This window comes from Macrobrachium rosenbergii, chromosome 2 (genome assembly GCF_040412425.1).
Source record: "Macrobrachium rosenbergii isolate ZJJX-2024 chromosome 2, ASM4041242v1, whole genome shotgun sequence".
Taxonomy (NCBI): domain Eukaryota; kingdom Metazoa; phylum Arthropoda; class Malacostraca; order Decapoda; family Palaemonidae; genus Macrobrachium; species Macrobrachium rosenbergii.
Window position 1 is genome coordinate 90137012 of NC_089742.1, and position 23308 is coordinate 90160319.

Here is a 23308-nt window from a genome sequence, read left to right on the forward strand (position 1 = left end):
TCCTAGGCAGCAGAGGAGAGGAAGTCCTGGTGGGTACTCTGGACCAATCTCTCTGTTGCTTCGCTGACTGTGTCAAGAGATCCTGTGTGGACTTCTTGTGAAGGCTAGAAACAATCTCACTAGCGGCTGTTTGTGGGAAAAGATGATGTCTGTGTAGCGGGGAAAATAAAAGCGCTGACTTTTGGGACAAAGTAACACCTTTAGACGCAAAGGAAACCCAAAGCTCCCTTTTCTTGAGCACGCCCATTGAGTAAAGGGAAGCAATCTCCTGCAAACTGTCCAACTGCTTTGTCCGCGCAGGAGAGAAAAGCCAGAAGTTCAAAAGAGTAATCAGGCTGAAGCAATGGCTCTTGAACTTTCTTAGCGAGAGCGCCTAAACAACAGTCCATGAAACTTAACACTTCAAAAGTCTTAGAAAGACTTTTCAGGAGGCTATTATTATTATTAAAAAAGTTTAACCAGACCACTGAGCTGACTATCAACTCTAATAGGGCTGTCCCGAAGGATCTGGAGGAAACAACATGTCTAGGTTAGAAGCCTAACACTGGGACCAAATAGGTCACTCGATATGGTGATGAATGAATGAAAATGAAATTAAAAGTTGCACAAGGGCATACGCTCTCATACTGGTACACACTCACACAATAAATACATTTATACTCATGTTTTCATATATACTCACTAAAAAAAGGATTTTGACAAAGGAAAAATCTATTTCTGGAGAGGGGCCCGTGTCACCCGGTGAAATAGTCCATTCAGCACTTATTTCTAGGTAATTCCGTTGCTAGATACCAGAGAAAGCTAAATGAAATGCTGGAGTTACTACCCCAGAGCAAGCTCCACTAGATGGAGTCGTGTATGGAAAAGGGTGAACTACAAAACACGGAACCTTATCCTATAGAGATTCCCAATGTCAAAAGTCCCAACGAGAGAGGTGCCGATACAAGCCCATGCACTACTCATGGACTGTATACAAGGCAACACTAGCCGCATTCCATGTTAGCACCCACCTCACTAGAATGAAGTTTATCAAGGGAGGAGAGAATGAAAAACAGGGTGGGTCACCAGGGTGACACGGGCCCCTCTCCAGAAATAGATTTTTCCTTTGTCAAAATCCTTTTTCTGGATCGGTCCCGTGTCACCCGGTGAAATAGTAACAGAGAAATAAACATCATTCTTATGCTATAAAAGACTTAAATAGAAACGTTGAAAACTAGGAGAATTCTACCTGAACATTAGTAAGGTCCTCTAAGTTCATGTAATGAAAATAATGTAAGTGGTCACCGTCTAAGATCATGAGCTTAGAATAGCACCTGAATAGGCTTGTATTAAGAAAATACTTCCTGCCTAATAGCAGAACCAATGACAGTGCCCCCTTTTTTTAAAGGAGAGGACCTGACAAAATTGCGAGGTCCTGTCTAAAAAGCCTGCAAGGAGAAAACTGGACACAGAAACAGACCTTGTAAAAGGGGAGTACTTTCCAAGGTGACCACCGAAAATGAGGACCTTCAATTGCAGATAGAAAGTTAGGGTGAGAAATTCACAACACTACCCTGATGAGGGGAAACCAAACTGATTGGTTCCGCCAGACAGGGCAGACAGTACAGGAAAACTAACACTAGAAGCTAAGCTGATTAAAAATTTTTGGGACTTCCTTAACAAGGAAAGGTAAGAACAAGATGATTGTTGGTTACCGAAGCTAACTCCGATACATTACTCAAAGACCAGGAAACCGAATGTGGACGGAGTACTGTTCTTAGACGAACACAGACCTTAGGGATGAAAGTTAAGGGCCTGTGAGTCTGGTTCCAACAAAACACTTTCCTCGAGGCCAATGCGGCCGCATCAGTACTGTAGCTTCGAAAACTATGTGAAGAGTGCTAGTTACTTAACTGCAGAACCATACTGCAGTAGAGTAGGATCCCTTAACTGATTTCAGGAAAACAGTAATAACAGGACCAATATCAGTTTCCTCCTAAACTGTAAGATTCACAAAGACCACAAAGCCAGGACATCAGTTTGAGGGGGCTGATGCAGGCTGAGTTTATACTAGACGGTACAGCTTGATAGTTTGTGGCTGAATTGGGTTGCAAACAGACCTACTTCCAGGCCCAGGAAAAGGTCACAAGACTACCTGAATGACGCTCCGTCTAAGGACTATTCCGACACCAGGGGGGAGGCCCTGGATAGGGAAAAAGCAGTGACCTTTTGGACCCCTACGAGAAGGGTGGTAGACAGAGGCACCTGCGCCTGTTGGTTATGGAGAAGAATGAACCATAACCTGAACGGCAACAATTCGAGTCCAAAACCACTTGTTTACGCAGCACACTATTGCTGTTTGTTCAGAACCAGCCTAAAAGGAAACCTCTTGGGGAAGAAGTTTCCCAAGGACAGGAAGACTGTCACCGCCCTCCAAAGCGTTGATATGGAACTGCCGAACGTGACCGACTAAGTACCATGTACTTCATTGGGCCAAAAATATCCACCTCACCCGCCCAGAGAGGTGACAGTGTGGAATACTGAGGCCGGAGGGGAAAGCTGGAGAGGAACTGACTTCGGTAAGCACTTGACAGTTGTGCAAGGCCGAGGCCACTATTCAAGCAGGAGGAATCAAGGAGACACGTCCCTGACTCCACCATACCCCGGTCATAAACTCCAGCTTTGACTTCAGAAGGAGAACCGTCACTGAAGCAAACTGGAGAAAACCCAGGACCCATTCTTGGGCACGGGGAGAGGTATGCTTGAGATGATGAAATGATAGGATGTCCTTGCTATCTCTTTCCACTTCCACTGGATTCATAACTACGGAAGGCTACCCTCCTGAATCAGGTGGGATTCCTTCCTGGTTACTTAGAAGCCCAAAGACTCTAGAAACCGATTAAAATGACCGCCCCTCAGGCAATTCCCGACGCTGGGTGCCCAAATGAGCCAGGCAACTAGATATGCAGCTAGCATAGCCTCCTAAAACCAGAGCTGTTGAACTACGGTATTGTTCAAACTGGCAAAGACTCTGGAGCCGCCTTGAGGAGGGCATGAACCTGAAGGGGTACGCCTGCTCCCCGAGTCTGAATCCCAAGAAGGGATAGGACCTTCTGCAACCAAGATGTGAAAGGAAGCATCGGAAAGGTCTATAGAGGTGGTTACGGCTCCACGGCGCAGTAGGATCTGAACCCACAAGACTGTAAGCAACCGAGACTTGCCGCATGAATAAGGAAAAACAAACGGGACACGCCGAAAAATTTTCCAGTGGAAGGGAACTTCCTTGGCAGACTGAAAAAGCCTGACAGGCCATTCACAAAGACCCCAGAACTTTGGCCGGAGGCTGATTGAACCTGATGGGGGGAACAACAGTCCAGCTCCACCCCGGCCCTGATAACTATACTCTGGGCCCAGGAACTGAAGTTCCAGTGGCCCCGAAAATGGTACAGCCTCCCACCCATATGAGAAATACTACAGGAGGAGGCTTGATTGCCTCCCGTGAAGCGAATGCCTTCCCAATTTCTCGGAGAGGAGTAGGATGCTTCCCTGCTCCTATGATAACCCCGAGGGTCAGAGCCTCTGGCCAAATGTCTAGTGAAAATTCTTTCCTTAGGTTTTCGTATGAAGCAAAAGAAAACTCCGGCGGAGGCACGTGGGGAGGCAGAGACACACGGGGTGTTACAAGGGGCTGATGTGTTGGCTGAACCCGCGCACATCGAAGTGGAGGCTGGGAGTGAGAGCTGACGGCTGTCTAGGGCAGAGACCTGAAGAGCCTGCACCACCGCCTGAGCAGGGGGGCTCTTGAACTACATGAACTTCTTGCCGGACTTGGGACAGGTCCCGGCAAGATCAGACCGTTTCTGCTCGTAGGGTAGACACCCATGAGAACAGAGGCTCTGGGTAACAATAGTAGCCCCAGACGGGCCGTAACAACGCCCACCTGGGGAAAAGATTAATTCTCCAGGTGAAACTGTTCATAAGATTTTTCAGCTCAAGGCGGAACGGGCAAGTCTGACTTACACCCTGTTTCAGCTTCCGAAAAATGACTCCGGAAGCTTAGGGAGCTGTACGCTGAATAAATTAGAAGCGCAGTCCGGGGTTAGAAGATTCACTATGAATGTATCTGTGATATCTGCCTCCCGGAAATGCCTCAGCGATACATTTTCAAAACAAGCCTGTTGATAAGAGGGGCTACATTCGGAGCACAAGGGGTAAGAAACAGGGCTCTCAAAGAGAGCACGGTAAGACCCCACAGCTGGCGTGAACTTGGAATTCTCCGCCTGCCACTCCGTTAGAGTTCTCAGGGAGACGATGTGTCCAGCACCTAGCTGAGGGCTCACTTATGGATCCTGCCAGACAGATGCCATGCTCGTTCTGACAGTCTGGTAAAACCCAGATAAGAGGATACCAGACCGGAAGGGAAGAAATGCCCTTCCACCAACCTCCGTGTGCCCACACCCGACAGGAGGGTGCCTTCATGCTGGGAAGCATAAAGGGAAGGCACAAAAGATTCCCCAGACTGGAGGGAAAAAGAGGTGGAGATGTCCGAGATGTCCGAAGATGTCCATAGAAATTCGGAACGGAGCAGGACTTAACAGGTGATCCATTGAAAATGAGTCTTGAGATTAATCTCTTGGGATTTAAGCTCCTGGGAAAGGGAAGGCATGGACCATGAGGTAGATAGTTAGTTTAATAGGTTGACAATGACCCTCAACTCGAGCTCCTTATAAGGAGACCCGTAAAAGAGTTTTCAACAAAGGAAGGAGGGGGTAACCGCCTTGCTTTGCTTGGGCCGTGTCCCTTTCAGAAGACGAGGCCAAACTCGTAGATGGCACCGGATTAGAGATCCGAGACGTCCTGAGGGGGCCCGGAGCGGGTCTTCTTGGTTTAAAAAAGGGTCTTTTTTTTTTTTTTTTTTTGCTGACTTCACCTTAGGGACGGTAGACCAGGAACCGTCGAAAAGGGATGAGAAGGTAACGAATCCCCTAAAGGAAAAGTTTGCCTTACCTAATTCCGAGCTAAGCGGAAAAGGTTTGCCTCAATTATTCCCGCACCTACTTATCGCTCCGGGACGATGTTCACAGGTCCGAGAACGAGACAGAAGGCCGTAACGTCTTCAGAAAACTCTCCGTAAACAATTAACTTGAAGCGAAGAGTTACGAGACTTGCGGCCGGCCTCCAGGAGGGGGAAAAAAATAGGACCCCAGACACCGGAGGAACAACTATTAATAAGTTATATAAGACGGAGTTTGGCGAAGGAAAAACCGATAGGTGTATATGAAACCTACCAATTTACCGAGAATCTCGCCCGGAAACGGAGTTTGGCGGAGGAAATCGATAGGCGTATATGAAACCTACCGACCCCACCGAGAATCTCGCCGGAGAGAGCCCAAACACCGAAAGATTAACTATTAATAAGCCACAAGAGGCGGAGAACCTATAGGTTTATATGAAACCTACCGAATGCGAAATCCCGCCGAGACGGAGTTTTTAGTGAAATCGATAGGCGTATATGAAACCTACCGATTTATCGAAAGAGCGACTATTAATAAGCCACATGAGGCGGAGCTTGACGGAGGTAAACCGACAGGTATATATGAAACCTACGGATTCATCAGGTAGCCTGCTCGGGAGAGCATAGCGCATAACGCAATCTGCCGGGTGCCAAACGACTAATAATAAGCCAAAGGAGGCGGCGTTTGGCGGCGATAAAACCCGACTGGTGTAAATAAAACCAACGGATTCATCAAGTAGCCTGCTCGGAGAGAGCATAGCGTACTTTACAACCTTCCGAGTCAAGAATAAGTCACATGAGGCGGAGTTTGGCGGAGACGAAACTAACAGGTATATATAAAACCTACGGGTTCATCAAGAAGCCTGCTCGAGGAGAGCATAGCGTACTTCATAACCTTCCGTGCCAAACTATAAATCCAAAACAGACTGCGCACCGGAATGGGAGCTATAGACTCCGTGACCGCTGGTTTGTTGCAGGATAGCGGAGCATTCCTGCACTTGACAAAACCAGCCGAAAACGTATGAGAAAAGGGCATGCTGGAACGGATGCCGGAGCAGAGTACCGTAGCAGCCATAGCCTAGTCAGACCAGGAAAACCCCCGGAGAAAACCGGAGAGAAAACCGGGCTAACAGGACAAAACTCAGACATAGAAACAGAGTCAACGGAACATTCCGAAGCGATCATGTTTGAACAAAATGTGGGAAGGTTATGAACTGTTCGGAAGTGGGCGCACTCGAGCCAAGAGAGGAAAACCCCGGAGGAGGATATCCTGAACGAAGTGATAGCGGTGGGGGGAATAAACGCCAACCGCTAAACACTAAAACTGCCGTAGCAGTAAGCAAGGAGAGCGCCCAACAAGATAACGAAAACACCGAACAGGTAGTAGCAAAAAGGAGGGGGAACGCTAAGTAAATAAAGCAGAAGACAGTTAGGTGGAGAACGCTAACTGGCCTCGTGAGGTGAAATGTAAAAGGAAATAGCGGGGAAGGATAGGCCAGGAGGTTGGTAACCCAAAGCAGCGACCAGGGGTGGGACAGCACTCCCAGGCGCCCAGAGATTCTCATAGATCCCCTCGCTATGTAAGCTGTGTTGCACGACAAGAGCGAGAGAAAAGAGAGGGAAGGGCAAAAACCTCTACGGCCAGGAGAGCAATGAAAGATAAAAGGAGTGTGAACAGGAGTGGGGAGAGCACTCCTGGTCACCTCCAGGTCCAGGTGGAGTGCCAACTCAGACACACCGAGGGACAATCAATCAATGCAGAGGAGGGGATGTAGGCTACAACATAAAAGGATAATTGCTCTCAAGCCTTGGAAAGTTAACAAACTTTGAAAACAAACCAAGGGGAGAGAGAGAGCAAAGGATAAAAGGGAGAGAAGGGGACTCTCGAAACCACAAAATAACATATATATAGTCGGTAAAAGAAGTGTGAACAGGAGTGGGGAGAGCACTCCTGGTCACCATTGGTAAGCAACCCAAAGAAGGATTGAACTAGGATAGGCTACGCAGGTAAACCCTCGCTATTCCAGCTTAACTTATTAGGAACATTAGCCTAAGGGAAAAGAAGAAAACAGGGAGAGGGGGTGGACGAAGGCAATATATCAAGCCAAAACCAAACAAAGGGAGCACCAGACATAAAACACACATGTACAGAACGAGATCACCGACATGAAACTCATACGTACAGATCGAGATCGTCCCTCCTTAACGATTTTTTTCCCTGAAGGAAAAAGTGTTACAACCAACCCCTAGGCTAACCTAACTGAGGTGATGTAAAGGAAGGAAGCCTAGGAGAGGGGTAAAGGCTAACCAATAACTCAAAAAAAAAAAATCATAATAAAACAAAAATTGTCTATAAGGTACATGTAGGAGGATAGGCAGGCCCAACACAACATGGACGTGAAGGGACATGACCGACCTCCAGTTAAATGAAAGTATCTCAAAATTCAAAAGCATCCAAGCACAAGGTAAAAAATTAAATGTAACAATGAAAATCATGTTCCCATACACTTAGAGAAGTGAGTCTAAAACAAGGCAAAATAAAGCCAAAATAAGAAGCGAATAGGCCCGAGGGGAACCACGTAGCCTAAACAGCAAGACAGCACTTGACCAGGAAGGGAACACAAAATTCACAAAATAAACAAAATTATAAAATAAAAACAAAGTAAAAACCGTAACAGTACCAATGAAAATAAGATCCCCAAAGGCTAAGAGAAGTGAGTGACAAAATAAAAGCATAATGAGGCCGTGATAATAGCGAATGGGCTCGAGGGGGAAGCTCGTAGCCTAAACGCTCAACAACACTTCTCGTAATGAAGCCACAATAAAAAGCGAATGGGCCCGAGGGGTAGCTCAAATAGCCCTAAACGCTAAACATCACTCCCGTAATGAAGCCATGATAAAAGGCGAATGGGCCCGAGTGGGTAGCTCGTAGCCTAAACGCTAAACATCACCCCGTAATAAAAACCAGACTCGTAATGAAGCCATGATAAAAAGCGAATGGGCCCGAGGGGGTAGCTCGTAGCCTAAACGCTAAACAGCACTTCTCGTAGTAAATGGGTACAGAACAAACAAAAATTAATCAAACCCACTAAAGTTAGGGATCATTAATGGAAAATATCCCAAATAAAAAGGGATACAAATAAAAAACACAAAACAAACATGCCGACCCAAGACCAAGAGAGGTCAAGAGACGACGTGAGAGGAGATCGAGACGGGCGTTATAAATCCCTTTAATTATTAAACTAAAGGAAAATAAGAAGCCTCAATCGCCTAAAAAACAACAAAACACTGGTACTCAAGTAATTGAAGAAGAACCTTGCGAGGATGCCATAAAAAAAAACCAAAATAGAGCACAAAATAAGGATCACAACGAAATTACGTGAACAAAAAACGTGCTAAAATGGAATGCGGCTAGTGTTGCCTTGTATACAGTCCGCGAGTAGTGCATGGGCTTGTATCGGCACCTCTCTCGTTGGGACTTTTGACATTGGGAATCTCTATAGGATAAGGTTCCGTGTTTTTGTAGTTCACCCTTTTCCATACACGACTCCATCTAGTGGAGCTCGCTCTGGGGGTAGTAACTCCAGCATTTCATTTAGCTTTCTCTGGTATCTAGCAACGGAATTACCTGGAAATAAGTGCTGAATGGACTATTTCACCGGGTGACACGGGACCCCGATCCAGAAAGGTATATTACCCCTTAAACACCGAGCCTCTATTTACAAAAGTGTCTGTAATATGCCAGCGGCGTTCAGGAATTAGCGACGAAGCGGAAAAAAAGTTTTTTTCAAAAAATCACAGCACGCTTAGTTTTTAAGATTATGAGTTCATTTTTGGCTCCTTTTTTTGTCATTGCCTGAAGTTTAGTACGCAATCATCAGAAATGAAAAAAATATCATTATCATATATAAATACTGAAATATGTGACAGCGTAAAAAACAAAAATTCCTTAAATATATAATTGTATACAAATCACGCTGTGAGCAAAACGGTTAAAGCTAACGAGTTTTTTTTCTTTGTATTGTACACTAAATTGCGATAATTTTGGTATATAACAAATTGTAAAACGATCAAAGCAACACAGAGATAATATTATCACAAAATGATGCATGAATTTGTAACACGATGCCGTTAAAAAAAGTTTTTTTAAAAAATTCACCATAAATCAAAATATTGTGCTAGAGACTTCCCGTTTGTTGCAAAATGAAGGTAATTGATTGAATATTACTAGACTCTAAGTGTTTTAGTTTACAATTGCAGTTTCCGACCATTTCGGTCGAGTTAAAGTTGACCGAAGGTAAAATTTTTTCTATTTATCGTGATTTATATGAAAATATTTCAAAACTGATAAAAGCTACAACCATGAGTTATTTTTTGTTGTATTCTACATGAAATTGCCCACATTTTCATATATAAAACTTTATGTAATGACTAATATAAAATGATGCAAACATTACGACAAAGTGACGAAAGAATTTCTGAGATGTTCAGCCAAGTTACCGCGCGGACGTAAGGAAAAAAGTTTTTTCAAAAATTCACCATAAATCGAAATATTGCGCTAGAGACTTCCAATTTGTTGCAAAATGAAGGTAAATGATTAAATATTACTAGAATGTAAGAGTTTTAGCTTACAATTGCGTTTTTCCACCATTTCGGTCAAGTTAAAGTTGACTGAAGGTTGAAATTTTGGCACTTATCGTGATTTATATGAAAATATTTCCATACTGATAAAAGCTACAACCATGAGTTACTTTCTGTTGTATTCTACATGAAATTGCGCACATTTTCATATATAAAACTTTATGTAACGACTAATAGAAAACGGTGCAAACATTACGACAAAGTGACGAAAGAATTTCTGAGATGTTTGGCCGAGTTACCGCGTGCGGACGTAAGGGAAAAGTTTTTTCAAAAATTCACCATAAATTGAAATATTGTGCTAGAGACTTCCCATTTGTTGCAAAATGAAGGTAAATGATTGAATATTACTAGAATGTAAGAGTTTTAGCATACAATTGCGTTTTTTTACCATTTCAGTCGAGTCAAAGTTGACCGAAGGTTGAAATTTTGGCACTTATCGTGATTTACATGAAAATATTTCCAAACTGATAAAAGCTACAACCATGGGTTGTTTTTTGTTGTATTTCACATTAAATTGCGCAAATTTTCATATATAAAAGTTTATGTAACGACTAATGTAAAACAATGCAAACATTACGACAACATGACGAAAAAATTTCTGAGATGTTCTGCGAGTTACGAGCAAGAGACGTAAAGGAAAGTTTTTTTTTCAGAAATTCACCATAAATTGAAATATTGTGCTAGAGACTTCCAGTTTGTTGCAAAATGAAGCTAATTGATTGAATATTACTAGAATGTAAGAGCTTTAGCTTATAATTGCGTTTTTTTACCATTTCGGTGGAGTTAAAGTTGACCGAAGGTTGAAATTTTGGCAGTTATCGTGATTTATATGAAAATATTTCAAAACTGATAAAAGCTACAACCATGAGTTATTTTCTGTTGTATTCTACATGAAATTGCGCACATTTCCATATATAAAACTTTATGTAACGACTAATATAAAACGAAGCAAACATTACGACAATGTGACGAAAGAATTTCTGGCGCGGACGTAAGGAAAAAGTTTTTTCAAAAAATTCACCATAAATCGAAATATTGTGCTAGAGACTTCCAATTGGTTGCAAAATGTAGGTAAATGATTGAATATTACTAGAATGTAAGAGTTTTATCTTACAATTGCGTTTTTACCATTTCGGTCGAGTCAAAGTTGACTGAAGGTTGAAATTTTGGCAGTTATCGTGGTTTATATGAAAATATTTCCAAACTGATAAAAGCTACAACCATGGGTTGTATTTTTGCTGTATTTTACATGAAATTGCGCACATTTTCATATATAAAACTTTATGTAACGGCTAATATAGAACAGTGAAAAAATTACAACAAAATGAAAGAATTTCTGAAATTTTTCAAGCCGAGTTACCGCGCAAGGGCGTAAGAAAAAGTTTTTTCCAAAAATTCACCATAAATCGAAATATTGTGCTAGAGACTTCCAATTTATTGCAAAATGAAGGTACATGATTGAATATTACTAGAACGTAAGAGTTTTAGCTTACAATTGCGTTTTTCGACCATTTCGGTCGAGTGAAAGTTGACCGAAGGTTGAAATTTTTTGTAGCCGACGTACGGTACGTCCATTTGGCACCCAACAGACAATTTTAGTCGACGTATGATACGTCCAGTAGGCGTTTAAGGGTTAAGAGCTAAAAGAATTATTTATTTTTTGTTGTATTCTACATGAAATTGCGCACATTTTGATGTATAACACTTTATGTAACGAATAATATAAAACAGCAAAAAATTACGGCAAGGTGACTCAAGAAATGACAGGATTTTCAGCGGATTCCGCGCGTGCGGAGCGAAGGAAAAGTTTTTTCAAAAATTCACCAAAAATCGAAATATTGTGCTAGAGACTTTCCGTTTGTTGCAGAATAAAGGTAAATGATTGATTGTTACTAGAATGTAAGAATTTTGGCCTACGGTTGCGTTTCTAAGCATTTCGGTCGAGTCAAAGTTGACCGAATGTTAAAATTTTGTCAGTTATCATGATTTAAATGAAAATATTACAAAACTGTTAAGAGCTAAAAGAATGATTTATTTTTTGTTGTATTCTACATGAAATTGCGCACATTTTGATGTATAACACTTTATGTAACGAATAATATAAAACGGCGAAAAAATTACGGCAAGTTGACTCAAGAAATGCCAGAATTTTCAGCGGATTCACAGCGTGAGATTGAAAAGTTTTTTCAAAAATTCACCAAAAATCGAAATATTGTGCTAGAGACTTTCCGTTTGTTGCAGAATAAAGGTAAATGATTGATTGTTACTAGAATGTAAGAATTTTGGCCTACGGTTGCGTTTCTCGAGCATTTCGGTCGAGTCAAAGTTGACCGAATGTTAAAATTTTGTCAGTTATCGTGATTTAAATGAAAATATTACAAAACTGTTAAGAGCTAAAAGAATGATTTATTTTTTGTTGTATTCTACCTGAAATTGCGCACATTTTGATGTATAACACTTTATGTAACGAATAATATAAAACGCCGAAAAAATTACGGCAAGTTGACTCAAGAAATGACAGGATTTTCAGCGGAGTCCGCGCGTGCGGAGCGAAGGAAAAAGTTTTTTTTCAAAAATTCACCAAAAATCGAAATATTGTGCTAGAGACTTTCCGTTTGTTGCAGAATAAAGGTAAATGATTGATTGTTACTAGAATGTAAGAAGTTTGGCCTACGGTTGCGTTTCTAGAGCATTTCGGTCGAGTCAAAGTTGACCGAATGTTAAAATTTTGTCAGTTATCGTGATTTAAATGAAAATATTACAAAACTGTTAAGAGCTAAAAGAATGATTCATTTTTTGTTGTATTCTACATGAAATTGCGCACATTTTGATGTATAACACTTTATGTAACCAATAATATAAAATGGCGAAAAAATTACGGCAAGTTGACTCAAGAAATGACAGGATTTTCAGCGGAGTCCGCGCGTGCGGAGCGAAAGAAAAAGTTTTTTTCAAAAATTCACCAAAAATCAAAATATTGCGCTAGAGACTTTCCATTTGTTGCAGAATAAAGGTAAATGATTGATTGTTACTAGAATGTAAGAATTTTGGCCTACGGTTGAGTTTCTCGAGCATTTCGGTCGAGTCAAAGTTGACTGAATGTTAAAATGTTTTCAGTCGTGATTTAAATGAAAATATTACAAAACTGTTAAGAGCTAAAAGAATGATTTATTTTTTGTTGTATTCTACATGAAATTGCGCACATTTTGATGTATAACACTTTATGTAACGAGTAATATAAAACGGCGAAAAAATTACGGCAAGGTGACTCAAGAAATGACAGGATTTTCAGCGGAGTCCGTATTCCATGGACAGAAAAAAGTTTTTTCAAAAATTCACCATAAATCGAAATATTGGTGACTTTCCGTTTGTTGCAAAATGAAATATCACCAGAATAGATTTTTGGATTATACAGGCGGTCCCGGTTACTGACGGGGTTCCGTTCTTGCGCCGAGAACCGAAAATCGTCAAAAATCGTTAAAAATCATCAAAATGCTCTGGGTGCATTGAAAACGATAAATCGAAATCAAAAACCTTCAAATTATGATTATTCTGTGCTAGAAGAAATAATTTTGAATATATTTGAAAAGCGTCGTAACCTCGAACGTCCGTTTGTTGCAAAATTTTTGATGGGGTAGGTAAAGGACTTTTGATTGGCTTTGGGGTATCACGAGAATAGATTTTTCTTTCATGTATCATACCAAAAAGCAGCGAGAAGTTATTGTAAGATTCGAGGCGTGTGAGATATGTTTTTTAGAAGGTGTTGTAGTGGCTTTGTTTTGTGTGTGTATTTAGTCTGTAACATCCATTTGCTTTTAAGCAAACCTATCCGTTGATTACATATATAATATGTCTATATGTCTGCCTATCAGGCTATATATATATATATATATATATATATATATATATATATATATATATATATATATATATATATATATATTAACTTTATCACATACACAATTGTTCTGTGCATTAGTAGAATTACTAAAAGGACCTCATTCAAACTGGATGGTATCTAATGGAGTTTTTATTAAAAAGTTACAAGCTTTCTTGGACAAACAGTCCACATTATCAAGTATCCGTACAATGAGCAAACACATAGTCCGGCTGTATTTATATCTGTGTGCTGGGTACTTTTAATCCTATAATCGCCTAGCTCTTCCTGTGTGACCTCCACCCTCTCTTGACCTTGGTCTTTCTTTGAATCCCTGGTTCCAGATGTCCGTTTTCCGTGCGTTCTCTTGCGTTTTTTCTTTGTTTCCTTGCTACTGTGGAGTATACAATTTTTCTAGATATGCTGTCTTCAAAGCTGTTTCGGTGTTCCCTGCCATCGTGTTGTTGGCGCAAAGTTATGAAGGCGTTCTCTACAAACCAGTCTAGATGTTTTGTTGGTGTTCCTGTACAGAAAACTCATATTTTCCCAGTCTATTCTGTGATCATTTTCCCAACAATGTTTGGCAACTGCCGACGTCTGATTATAATGCCTTATGTTCTGCAGATGTTGTTTGCTTCACTCTTTACATGATTTGCCAGTTTCGCCATAGTGCCCTTCTTCACAGTCTAGACACGCTGCCATATAAACCCCCTCTAATCTCTTCCCCCTCTACCGACTTTTTGTTTCTAACTATTTTATTCCTAATGGTGTTTTTGTAGCTGCCTATCAATTTGAAATTATTTAGCTTCCTGTTGATGGGTGCAATAGAGTTGTTGTCCGGAACTGTAATTATTTTCTTTCCTACCAAATGTTCCTTTTCAATCCTTTCCCTCTCCCAAAATAGTTTTTCCTTGCTTTGATATGTGCCCACTCCCACCAATACTTAGGGTAGCCTAATTTCCTAAAACTCTCCCTCAGGTAATCCAACTCTTCGTCTAAAAATTCGGGACTGCAAATCCTATAAGCCCTGATGGCCAACCCTGTCATTAATCCTATTTTTATTTCTTTCCTATGACTGGAGAACCTATGTATGTATGAATTGGTGTGTGTCTTCTTCCTATATACCTTGAATTTTAAATTCTCCCCTACCCTCTTGACCAGGACATCCAAGAAAGGAATTTCTCCTTCCTTCTCTTCTTCTAATGTGAACTTGATGTGTTCATTTAGTTTATTTATGTTTTCTAGAAACTTGTGTAGATCTTCCCTTTCTCCCTTGTAAATGATCAAGATGTCATCCACATATCTTACCCATTTTACGATATTTAAGTTCCCTTTATTTACTTTGCCCACCTCTTTCTTTTCAAACCATTCCATAAAGATATTGGCTAGAATTGGTGAAAGACTTGAACCCATGGCCACGCCATTTTTTTGTATATAATGGTTTTCGCCCCACTTGAAAACATTAACGCTGAGGGCCGCTGTTAGCAGTTTTATTCAAACGTCATGATCTATGTCGCATGTATAGACCCCCTCACTCCATATTCTTTTTATTATTTCCATCGTCGTCTTTACTGGTGCGTTAGTGAACAGGAAGTTACATCCAAACTTGCAAATTTGCAGTCTTTTACGTTAATTTTGGATAATTAGTCTGTCTATCAGGTTCATGAACCTGATAGACGCCACCCGCACGAGTAGAGCAAGGCTGGGGAGGGGGAGGGGGGGGAGGTGGTAGGGTGGGGGAGAGTGGTAGGCTACGAGAATGAAAACAGGAGACGGGGAAATGATTCACCCGCTCAACTGCACACACACACCACTCCAAGCATAATGAAACTTAGGAGGGTGGCCTACTACTAGGGGAGGGATGCGACCGAGCCTCAATGCCCGACTCTTGACTAGGCAAAGCCTAATAAAAGACCTAACCCAGTGTAGGCTAGGATAACGGAAGGAGTGCGGAAGGGAGGAGGAAGGCAAACAGGGAGAGAAATTTTGTGCCGAGAACCAACCGGGGCCGAGAAGAGGGGGCAAGAAGGCGACTAGCCTAGAGGAGACACATCCAAAGGACTCTATTCCCCCAAAGGAAGGAAGAGAACTAAGGGGCTCACTCTGCCACCCCAAAAAACGACCCCGGAGGAAACAGCAACCAAAACTCCCTCAACCTGATGGATCCTCTACGCCAAGGGCAAGAGGAAGGAAGCAAAACTAGCCTAGACCCCACTAAATAAACCATCACACACAAACATAGAATAAATAAAAATGTGCTCAAATAGGTGCGTAGCCTACCTCGGGGAAGCGGTTAGATCTGAGGCTGCCGCTACCTCGAGGAGGTAAACAATGAATAAAACAAAATAGAGCACCATCGCCAAGAAAAATAAAATATATATATAGCCTAATGTAGACTAAGTAATAACAAGGAACCCAGCCTGGGGGGGGGGACCTGGACGGGGCATCACCCTAAATTAGGCCGTCAGGCCAACAATATGTAATACTCGAAAAAAGGGGAGGGGGCCACCGCAGGAAACCCGCCAGGAGGAGAACCATGGGGCAATAAATAACATATAACGACAAGGAGACAACCCCAACAGAAAAGAACTGATGGGGTGCGCCATCATGATCGACATGGCTGGCGGAGGACGCCAGAAGGCGTCATAATAAGTTCTCATAATTGTGAAAAGACGAGACCATTACAGCCAATATATGGAACAAAACCCCACAATAAGATGGTACTTAACTTGGAGATGGTAAAGCTGCTCGATGACATGATTAAAGAAGAAAAATATCCAAAAGGGCACGAGCACACAAAAAAAGAATGGTAGCGATCACGTTCTAGATAATGGAATGAGGTAGGTGGCGCTTGTGTCGCCGAGCTGGCGGGCGTTTGTGTGCGGGGGTTGTAACGGCTCACCGCTCTCTTCTGGGGGTTTTAACAGGGAGATATCTTTCAAGTAAGACTCTGTGGTAGTGATCCTTCACTCACCCTTCGTTATACCGACGTCTTCCTTGGAGAAGACGCTCGATCTGGGGGTAGTAACCCCAGCTTTCCTGAAAGCTCTTTTTTCTCTGGTATATCTAGCATTTTATACCTAGAAATTCGTGCTATAATGGAATTTCACCGGGTGACACGGGGCCTTCCTCAGAAATAGATTTTTCCTTTGTCAAAATCCCTTTTTTTTTTATCTCTTATGGTTGCATACTAAACTTCAGGCAATGACAAAAAAAAAAGGAGCCAAAAATGAACTCTTAATCTTATAAACTAAGCGTGCTTTGATTTTTTTAAAAAACTTTTTTTCCGCTTCAGCGCTAACTCCCGAATGCCGCCAGCATATGACAGACACTTTTGTAAATAGAGGCTCGGCGTTTATGGGTTAAATAAATACCTGTTCTGAATTACTTTTGTTTTTGTCCATATCAATTTTAGTTTATGCTGTAGAGGGGGGGGGCTCTAATTTCGAAACACCCTGTAAGCACTTGCGATAGGACCACTTTGCTCACTGTCTCCAGCGCCCATTTCAGAGGTTCAACTTCACTTTCCAATTCACTTTCCTCTTCCGAAATAGACAACTTAATCAGATCCTCCAGCACCTCATTTTTCAGCTTGATGTCTTCTCCAAGATGCTTCACAACATTGTCATCAATAATGTCCCTGTTTCAACTACCACCAAATTGTCTTGCCACTGATTTCATTTACCATTTTTGGTTTCGGTTCATCTACTGCTCCCTGGATAAATGTTATTGCAACCACAATGGTGAATGCTTTTCAACAGCCATAACATTCATGTTGGAGTCAGCATCAATAGCTATTTAGATCATATCAAAAGTCCACCAAGCATAGGCAGCCTTGACAAAATGAGTGCATTAGTCAAGAGGCTGGAGAAGCATGGTCACGTTGGGAAGCAAAATTATAAGCTGCACATCTGGATCTTCAATAGTGGTAGACTGAGTATGGCCAGAGGCAGTATGAATTATTAAAAGGACTCTGAAAGGAGGCCTTTCTTCTCTAAATAACTTGATTTTGGGATAAAGCAATCAAGGTACCACTGCGTAAACAGCATTGCAGTGATCGATACTTTGGTGTTTTGTTACCAATGAACAGGTAAAAGCCTCTTGTTCTTATTGTTCAGAGTATGGGGATTTTTCGCTTGGTATACCAAATGGCCAGCTGCTTGTCACATACCACCAGAGACTGCTTGTCCTTCCATGCTTTAAAACCTGGTATTTGCTTCCCACTCTGATGGATATAGGTCCTGTTGACAGTTATCTTTGGTTTGAAAACAAACCAAAGATACCTCCTGGAGTCTTGATGTACTGGAATGTGGAAATAGGCATCTTCCATGTCGAGGGTCACCATCCAATCCCCTCAAGTTAGAGCCTGAAGAACGGAGCGGTTCGTTTCCATGGAAAACTTGGTTTTCACTATGTACAGATTGAGAGCTCTTATGTCGAGAACTGGCCTCCAACCCCCTGATGACTTGGGGACTACAAACAGGCGGTTGTAGAAACCTGGGGTTGACACATCCTGTACTTCTTCGATGACCGTTTTCCCTAAGAGAGACTGGACTTCTGTCTCTAGGGCCGAAAACTTGACTGAGCCTCCTGAGTATGCTGTCAAGGAAATGGAAGAAGTGGAGAGAGGAGGAGGTTGGGCGAACGGAAGGTGGTAGCCTAGCTGGAGCACTTGCACCACCCACTGATCTGCACCTCTGTCTCTCCATTCCTCCCAAAAGAGGCAGAGTCTGGCCCCCACCGGCGCATGGAGGACAGGGTTCCTACTTACTGGCAGGACGACCTTGTGGCTTCGAGGAGAACTTGTGACCCCTGGAGTTGGAGCGGGACCTTGCGTAAGGTTTGGGTCTGGAGTCACGAAACGGATGTCTGTTAAGAGGAGATACCATCTTGGTCAAAGGAGCGGGAGCAGGCCTGGGTTTGGTGGAAGACATACACAGGATGTGTGACGACGCCCTCTTATCCATGGCTGAAAGGACGTCTTTCACTACTGCTGCTGGGAAAAGGCCTTCCTTGTCAAAAGGTGCGAACATCAACGCTGTCTTCTGCGAAGAAGTCACAGCCTTAGATAAGAAAGAGCACCAAGTCTCCCTCTTCTTCAGAGTGGCCATGGCAGCAGGCGAAAGTTCGCCTGCTGCATCATGGATAGCAATGTCGGTGCAGGAAAGGAATCCCATGATTCTCTCCAAGCCGTCTTCTGCGACATTAGCCTGCTCAACCTGTTTAAAAATAGCTCCCATTGACCAATCGAGAAAGCTGACAATCTCTAGGAGCTTGTAAAGGTTCTTGGAAAAATGTTCTACATCCAGGGCAGAAAAGAAGGTCTTGGCCTCCTCAAAGGAAATGCGTCTTGAAGGGTCCACAAGGGAGCCAAAGTCTCCTTGTGCTGAAATTGCAGAGCCCAGTGAAGGAGAAGTTCCTGTGCTGTAATAATTTTGCCTCCTTTTCGACAGCTTTGAAGGAGGGTGCATAAACGACGATTTACCCGAGGATCTCTTAGCTTCCAACAAGCCTCTACCTCCTTTAATGCTTTCTTGGAGGCGGTGGAGAGTACTAATTTGGGAAAGGAAGTGTCAGGACATTGTTTTCCCAGACGCAACATGGATGTCGGGGAAGAGGGGGCTGTCGGCTGAAAATGTTGAGGGTACGACTGCAGCAGAAAGTTGAGTAGAGAAGCGTAATGAGAAGAAGGCACTGAGTCAACGGGACCTTCCTCTTCACCAGAAAGAATCGGTTCCGTGCCAAGATCGTCCAGGAGTTGAGGAGGAACAACTTCTTGACCCCCAGGAATACCAAGGACTTTGCGGACTACTTTTTCTAGCTTCTCTTCCAGCAGACTAGACTCCTGGGAAGGTGAGGATGAAGCCAAAGGAGCAGACACTTCCTGTGTAGGAGGAGGAGGAAGAGGCCCGGGCACTTGAGTTAGACCTTTCTGGAGAGGGCTAGGCATCTTGACTGCCCTAGGTGACCTGGGAGGGAGCGTCTGAAATGTATCTTCTTGATCGGAACCCCATGCTGAGTAACCAGGTATAGGGCTAGCTGTCCTTTTCTTAAAGAGTTTAGGAACCCTAGGGCAGGAATTATCAGAAGATTGCCTCTTTAAGGGTCGAGAGGCATGATCCCACTTGCGATGATGAGGAGGGGGGGGATCTGAAGAGCTGGAAGATGAAGAGACTGAAGATGAACTGCTGCTACTCTCACCTGAAGAACTTAACCTTAGGTAGTGATGCTTTGACGACGACCGTCTTGACAAAGATTCTGGGGACACGATCCTGCGATGTCGGCGATGGCGAGAAGATCGGCTGCGTCGATGGAGAAACACTCGCCAACTTGCTTGGCGTCCCACGACTCTCCGGGGCCTTGCAAGATTCACTTTGCGACTCCCGAAGCTTTTCGACGCTTCGACAACGAGTCAAGCTTACTACTTTCATCACTAGGACTAAGACTTTCCTGTGCCTTAGAGGACGAGCCTGCTTGTGGGTAAGAATTTCTGACCTTTTCGCCAGCACCGGACTGTCTTCTAGCCTCAGAAGGCGAGCGGGACAGCTGCCTTTGCTCAAAAGAGTCAGAAAAACGAGCAGACTCGCCTGAAACATGATCATGAACAACCACATTGTTATCACCAACGCTGACGTCGTCACCAACGCTAACGCCCAGACTATGGCGCGAGCGCACTAAACTTAAGACCGACTCCTCCATGAAAACGTTCATTTGCGCTTCCATTTGAGTTCTGAAAAGAACAAATTCTGATTTATCAGCCTCGAGGCTGGGCTTGGCTTTAAGGAAAACATACTGGGAAGCTGGTGAAGAAGAGGGGGGAATATGAGGAGGGGAAAGAGCAGCGGTAGAGGAGGGGGTAGGAGAGGAGGAAGGAACAGCCGGTAAAGGAGATGATGCCGATGCCACCAGTGAAGAAGATAGCCTAGCTTCCTTACGCTTAAAAGCTTTCCTATCCCTATCCTTAAGCAGCTTTACTTGATGGGAACTGTACGTTTGCCAAAACTCCTGACTCCATTCCATACACTCACTGCATGTGTTCTCCTGGGAACACTCCTGACCCCTACATGCCGTACACAAAGAATGGCGGTCGTACTTAAGTTTAACCAGTTTGGAAGAGCACAAATTCCCTTCGGAAACACTGGATCCAGAGAAACTGGAATCCGACATAGCTACCAAATTCACAGAGCTACACTAGCTAGATTAACAAACAGGATATTGAGTACTTCACCAAGGAGAGACGCCAGAAAGAAGCGCAACGAGATGAAGGAAACCAAACAGTTTGAGATGGATGGACGCGCGAGATGCGTTCACAACACGTCCGAGATTGAAACTGACCTGGTGTACTGGGTATGTCGCCTTCCATGCCACCCCCATCGGCATCCGGTGGGGTTGGGTCTCCCGCAAATTATATCAGCGTTCCAAACAAAAGTTTGAAAATTTATATCTCGGACGTGTCGAATTTTAAGAGATAAAAGCTTTTACAGTGTTTTGGTAAGCCATTATAATGAAAACAAAACTTACATCTTTGAGCTTCAATTACTCAATTATTTACTGGGAACACCTACTGATTTTAGGTAATATATATATATAGGAAATTTATTCAGCTTTCCATCGCAGTTTTCACTTTTTTTCTAGCATTATTCATTACCGAGTAATTATAAAAAATGTCAGCGTATATATATATATACGCGTTGAACGCCATAGTTCGGCCGCAATTTATGCATGCATAGATAATTTTTTGTATACCTGTTTGTTCATCAGTAAATAACTTCAATGTGCATGTATTATATATCATTTGGATGGCCATTCTTTGTACTTTAACATGCTGAACAGCAAAATGTAAAAATATCAATGTTTCTACATAATCATTGCCGTACATTTTCTTGGGAAAAAAAAAAAAAAACACGTACATAATTTAACAACAATTTCTCAACTTTATTCTAGCAATACATATATCTTTCTTTTGTGTGTTTTATACGAAATTTACTCAGCTTTCTAATGCCACCTTTATTTTTTTTCCTATCTTTACTCCTTACTTAGGTACGATACGAAACGTCAACATAAGTAGGTTGGAAAATTTGAAAATTGCACTCTGTAAAAAATTAGTGTTTTTTAATCGGTAACAGCTAATTAGCAAACATATTTATAGCAAAAAGATTGCTTCCACATGAAATTTCAAACATTTCCACACAATTTATGTATAAAATAAACTCCCCAAACCTAATTATTATATTTTTTATGATTATTTCAAATATCTACGATTTTCCTTAAAAATTTCAAGTTCATCACATCTTTTTTATTACTTCTAAGCCTTGCAAAGATTTTCAGATTGCTTTTGGAAAAAATTAAAATTCAATCATTTGCCGACATCATAAAACAAACCAGAAGCCTATATCAGTTGTAGTTTGGACGTATCGATTTTTACATATGAATTTTTCTGCGTGAGCCCCAATTTTCCCTCCACGGCATAAGTCGCGTATCGGGTAGCGCTATAGGAATCCCCATAAGCGTGAGAGGGTGAAGCACACCCCTAGACCATGCAAACTTTACGGTTGGCCACTTTTAGAAAAAACACATCATAGGAAAAAGGAAGATATGCAAATGCACATGGTGTAAGAAAAAAACTAAAAATTTTTCCCTACCTTCCACAGGAAGTTGAGAGTGACTATGTACTTACAACCTGTGTGGGGCCTCTTTAACAAGACTTGTAAAAATTATACTAATTTTACTAAGTTGCAAATGTTTTTTCTAATAATTTATTTTATTTTACTCTGTAAAATTATAATTACAGCTCACACAATGTCATAACAGATAAGAACCAAATTCAATAACAAATTCAGAGCATATTTGTTATAAAATATTTACGAGATTTACTGAGATGGGGAAATGCAGTGACTTTTTATGAGGTATATATGTTTTTTTCTAATATTTCTTTGCACTTTTCTTTGCAAAATTACAATTATAGCTGACATACTACCATAAAAGATAAGAACTAAAACCAACAGCAATCCCTGGGTATATTTAAGAGCAAATAAATAAAAAGACATCATGGGATAGAGAGGGGCAATACATTCTCCCATCAAGTCTCAAGGCATACTGGTCCCCTCTGTCCTGTGCTGAGTTACTGCAGTTGTCATAAGTTATTTATGGACCACCGAAGTGCTATGAACATCTTTCCTGCTAAATTCAATCGTATGGCGTGTAATGTTAATACTAGTGTACGTCAGCCAGTCCGTTACTCAAAACCTGTTATATACTCATATGATGATGCCCGTCCATTAAGGGTTAAGGTGTACTGATCTGCACAGGTACAAGTTTTGAGAGCAGAGGCATTGATCTATGCTCTTTCAGTGAGGAATACTGAGTATGCCAGAACTGTAAGGGAAGTTCAACCTACATCTCTGGATCCTCCTTGCTGGGATGTCTTTAGCCCTAAAACATCTACCAAGTACAGTGTATAAGCCCACAGGGTAAGCCACTTTGAAAAAGTGACTTTAAAGACCACCTTTATTTCCTTGGCCTCTGCAAGATGAACACAACTTACTCCCATCCTCAAGCTGCATCACTTTTTGTTAATTTCCTCTTTGCCAGCTATAACAAGAAAGGAAGAGGAAGTTACTTTATGCCCAGTCAGACCTGTGAGGATAAATCTTAGGCAGACCATGCCTTTTTGTAAGAAAAGTCTGTGATTGCTTTTGTCTAAGAGCTCAGTCAAAATCTAAGGTCTCAAAGGATGCTATCACTTGGCTGAGACCAGTATTCCTGAAGAGCATCTAAAGACATTTCTGAATTCTGTG

At 42.1% G+C, this 23308-nt stretch overlaps 1 protein-coding gene across 1 annotated transcript in view; it reads right to left on the bottom strand.

Moving 5' to 3' along the window:
* Window positions 1–23308, bottom strand: part of LOC136849124 (PAX-interacting protein 1-like) — a 408835-nt gene that overhangs the window by 141514 nt on the left and 244013 nt on the right.